We start from the raw sequence: 5,093 nt of genomic DNA, 5'->3' as shown, positions 1-5,093 counted from the left end.
ACATCAGCCCTTGTTTCATCCGTCATTCCTCTCACCATACTACTTGACGATCCGCAGACATATGTTATTAATCAGGAGCCGATTATTGTCTGCTGTCACAGTGTGCAAAATGAAATCTGCGTGTTCCTCCGTCAAGTGCAAACGCTCTGTAGAAATCATATTAAACATAGCGTCGTGGCTTAGATTGTGCATGCTGTGTAAAGCTTTTGGGATCTTGGCAGTATTTCCATTGTAAGTCAAATTCCTAACCCCGACAGAAACACCTCCATCGTAGTTTTATGGCAGAGTGCAGTACCACTAAACGCCACTAGGCGGCATGCTCAGGTAAAGATATGTTCTTTCATGAGGCAAAAATGCCATAAGACTCTGTTAGCTGCTGGACTTTATTCATCAGTTTTGTCAAAGGTGTGTTGAGTAACATGTCCAAATGTATAATTGCGTATTTAAAATCGGCTGAATCCATCATTTGAGTGCGCACGCACCTATAAAGGTCCTCAGCTCGCCTGCTCATTTACATTCAGTGGCTGGGTGCTTATGGAAATTAACATGCAGGTCAATAAATCATAGTTTAATATCCTTGTCATGCAAGGCCTTTTAGGATATGGCAGGAAAATGAAAATGGACCCTCCTTACTGCGCATGACAGAATATTTCTCAGATCAAGTCAGAGAGAATATCGGTCGCTGGAAAGAGGACGCTCGTTTGTTTCCAGATCAACATTTCTTTAAAATAGGGCGACAGTAATTTTCATTCAAGTCATTGTCACATTTAAAGCATTAGTAGAAAAAAAGGAAGATGACGCTAACATTTTCCCTGACCTTGATTTTATATAAGTACTGACATAGTGACGGATGCAAGTGTAATATCTGCATTTCCTAAATTTCTTCAGATAATCGGTGGTGTGCTTGTTCTCATGTGTGTGCGCGCACATCATTTATCGCGGGGCCCTGCTGCATTCCTGTACTACAGTCACATAGTTGAACCATTTCCGCTTCTGTTCGAGCAGCGAGTGAAACAAAAGGCTGATCTGTGGTGCGCACATTTCAGCACCACAGAAGGTGGACAGCGCTCCCGGGCTGCCTGCGCGTGGATGGACAGCTCCCACTGACAGCTCACACAACCGACACACAACCGACACACACTGCACACACAGGAACCGCCACATGTACGGTGACATAAAAACCAGAGCTTAAAATCATTGTGTATTGACTTTATTCTGTTAGAAGACCTGGAAACAACAGCAGACATACATAACACGGTACAAGTCGAAATAAAACACACACACTATCACCGCTTTAGATCCGAGCTTCACCAGTGTAGGTTAAATGGAAATGGTCTAAAGATGTAGAAGGTGGTTCTTATTTCGACGCACAACCGAAGTCAGAAGGATCATCTCTTGGCATTCACCGCGTGCCTTAATTGTAAGACATTAAATCAAGGTCCGCTGTGAACACGGAGAGACACAACCCGCTCATCTGTGTGTGTGTGTGTGTGTGTGTGTGTGTGTGTGTGTGTGTGTGTGTGTGTGTGTGTGTGTGTCAGTGTGTACAGGTTCACCAGCTGCATTCACTACTGTGGGAACCGGGGAAATATCTCCCATAAAAATGATATTTCACATATAGTAAAATTACTATGCAGCCTCGGAGGCCTATGATGCGACTAAAACGGTATTTGTATATCAGCTGTGGCCAAAAAAAAAAAAACATAAATATCCAAATATCCCACACGGGTCCAAAGGGATCAGATCCTGTCCCAGTTGTTTTGCAGGCCTATAATGTACAAAAGCATTCAAAGAGAAAAAGATCGAAGTTAGGTTAGAACAGCAATAACTTTTACGCAAAATACTGCAGATCGTTCTGCGGGAAAATAATGAATCCCAGGCCGCTTTTGGAGGCAAAAATGACTCCGTTGATCTTTTCCCGTCGAATGCTTTGTCCAGAATTGTAGAAAGCATAAAAGTCCTCCATTATCCCATAATGCACCTACAAAAAAGAAAGCACAAAATGCGTCATGAACTTCATATGAAATCGCAGATGATGACAAAGTCTCATATTTCCCCTTGACCTGATTAAAAATTCACTTGGTGTCCATAAAAGAAAAAAAGTCACTGTCCACGTCCAAAATATTGATTTTCCTAGTGACATAACGCACACATTTTTCCTCCAATACACACACGTATACACACTCAAGCCTGCAGGTCACACGTCAAAACTGCCGCAAATTGTAAACGGAGCAGCAACTGCGGGTGTCCTGAACGCAACAGTACTCTATGTACAGGCGTCCGGGCGCGCGTCCCTCCCGACAGTGAACTGACCGGAGCACCGACACCGAGCTGCGAAGCACCGACACCGACTAAATGGGACTGATCTCTCTCCGTCCGGTCTTTTCCTCTGACTTTGGGATTAATGGTGCTCCAGCCAAACAAATGAGGCATCTGCCTTCAGCACAAGAGGATTGGGATGAGGGGGGTGGAGGAGGGGGTGTTGACGTCACCGGGCAAACAGATGTTCCTCTATATTACCCAGCGTCCTCCTCATCACTACCCTGTGTCCTTGAAACTAGGAGGGAAATTGACGACTTCCCACTTAGAGCATTAACATTTATCGCCGAAATGTGTTAACGGAACTATGGTGAACTGTGAGTGTGTGTGTGTGTGTGTGTTTACACGTTAGTGGTTAGTGTGTGTGTGTGTGTGTGTGTGTGTGTGTGTGTGTGTGTGTGTGTATGGGCCGGTAGAGGAAATGCCAACAATGGTCCCGCAAATTCTGAAGCCCCAAATCTGGCATTGGGTGTGAACGGTTATGCAACATTGCACTATTCAAAAAGAAAAAAAAAAAAAGAGAACACACGTGTACACACACTCACTCACGCATGCATTTACAGGCTCATACTCATGCACGAGCATGCACATGCACTCTCCCCTACTCACACACACACACGGGGATGAGGGAGGGATGCTTGTGTCATCCAGAACCTGCTGTTTGATGTGAGTGCAGTTTGGTTGAACAAACATTTTGTAAAATGTGATGAGCTGCAAAGAATGTGAAGTCGGAAGTCTTAAAACGCTTGAATATCTGTAAGACTCAGTAAATAGATGGTGTGTGTTGCAAGGTGCTGTTATGGTGTTATATAATATGCATACCAAGAGCGATGCACAAGTGTAGTACGTCCCAAGCTTATGGATAAATCACGGTCATGGTAATAATTTGTCTGTTATTGCATGCACACATCCCAGTGTTGCATACTTATTGATCTGTCTATCTGCAAATAGGCTCCAATGAAAATGAAGTCAGTGCTGTAATGATAATACCTAGTCACACACCTGACTCCCATCTGACAGAAGCGCATGTCTCAGCTCCTGAACGCATCGTAAGCGGGACCGATTCCCCGTTTGACAACCGCATGTTTTGTCATTTCACAGTAAAAATCGACCGAGTTAAATGCAATGTCGCCAAAATGAAGAGGCGCACAGTCGTGGATATGGTAATGGCAGTGCATTACCCACTCGGCGGAATGGAGAGGAGAGGGATGAAGAAACAAAGGGAATCGCCATTTTAGACGGAAACGTCCCCATCTCCCGAAAATCGGGCGACTCGCGCATTGGCCACCGTTTGGAGCTTCATCACGGCTTGTCAGCATATAATCATATTTGGGCTCCGTGGATCTCTGTCTGTCCACCGACACGCACACGACCCCTATTGTCCTTATGCTCCTCGCGATAAGCAAATGACGTGGCTTAGAAATCCACCGTCCTATTTAGTTTTCTTATTGATTATGCAACCGTCGACATAAACCGATCTGTCCACCCTGCGCCGGTTTGGAGATGTTTTCCCGTCGCCTTTTTTGTTAGCCCGCACTAACAATGGCAAGTGCACGCACCGAGCACAGGAAGCGGACTGGACCGTTTTCTCTCTATGGATGAAGCGGTCTTTATTTCTCTTTAACGTATTGCAAAACATAACCCAGTAAAGGTCTGGAACGCAAACCCACTAGAGATTTTTCCACTTGACTATCAAACGGTTGAACATAAAGCAAACACAGATACTCACCATGATCTGGTCCACGCCATATGGTGGATCCGTGCACACAGTGGGTCTGCTGATATTTATCCGTGCTCAGATGTTTTTCACTTCATTTTTAGTATTATTACTGGGCTGCGGATGTCTGCATCGCGGAGGTAGTCGCTTGTATTCCCGGTTTCTTCGGTGTAGCAGCGGACAAGACTCCGTTTGGTGTGAAGCTGATACTACCAATGAGAGCGATGCTGGAGCCTCTGCAAAGCATGGCTGCGCTTTCTGGCTTTTTTTCCAAAAGAGGGCAGGTCGTTCTGTGCATTACAATGAGTAAAATCTCTCTCTCACTCGCTCTCTCTCTCTCCCCCCTCTCTCTCTTTCCCTCTCTCTCTCTCCCCTAACATGCACACGCACACATGCATTTTATACATACAAATGCGCGCTCACCCACACTGACACGCAAATGTCTGCGCGCTCCGGAAAACCCTGTAGCCTATGTCTAATATTTTTATGTCATCATTGTTAACATTATTGTCAGGGCTGTTTTTATTATTTTTATAGGCATCCTGATGTGGCTGTGTTAAACTGCCTTTCAATGGAGCCTGTAGGCCTGTTGTAGTTTATTTATCTATGTGTAGCAATAACTATTCTATCATCTAGTGGACCTCTATAGGAGTGTGTGCAGCCGGATCGTCGCCTTGCCGGCCACAATTAATCATGTTTAATGTCGTTTGTCTTGAGAGGTCCATTAGTGCGTTACAGTTTCACGCATTAAACCGCTGGTTTGCAACTCAATTTCTATAGGTTAGGCTGTTGGAGCAACTAAATGCATGCCCGAATAAACCTCAACGGTGTTTTACATTTCAGTTTTATACTAGAATTGTGTGTCTTTTGTGTCCAGAGTGTCTTTTAATAATGAAAGTGTTTATCCCTCCCGGTTTTGTCACTGTTAATGTTAATTTTAAGGATAAGGAACTCATGGATTAAATGTATTTTCACTGTTTGCATGATATATTGTAGTTCTGTTATGCAAAACACATAAACACACTCTGTATACAGTTTCGGGGATCTTGGGTAGGCA

The 5,093-nt window shown here is 44.4% G+C and overlaps 1 long non-coding RNA gene across 1 annotated transcript; it reads right to left on the bottom strand.

Moving 5' to 3' along the window:
* Positions 1-1,194: 1,194 nt before the first annotated feature.
* Positions 1,195-4,865, bottom strand: LOC115411540 (uncharacterized). The gene is made up of 2 exons (XR_003934230.1): positions 4,049-4,865; positions 1,195-1,981 (listed from the first exon to the last, which is right to left on the bottom strand). It is a non-coding gene; the product is annotated as an uncharacterized LOC115411540 (long non-coding RNA).
* Between the last annotated feature and the right edge of the window lie 228 nt (positions 4,866-5,093).

Source organism: Sphaeramia orbicularis, chromosome 20 (assembly GCF_902148855.1).
Source record: "Sphaeramia orbicularis chromosome 20, fSphaOr1.1, whole genome shotgun sequence".
NCBI classification, from domain to species: domain Eukaryota; kingdom Metazoa; phylum Chordata; class Actinopteri; order Kurtiformes; family Apogonidae; genus Sphaeramia; species Sphaeramia orbicularis.
The sequence above is the reverse complement of the archived record's forward strand: the minus strand, read 5'-3'. Positions and strand labels throughout refer to the sequence as shown.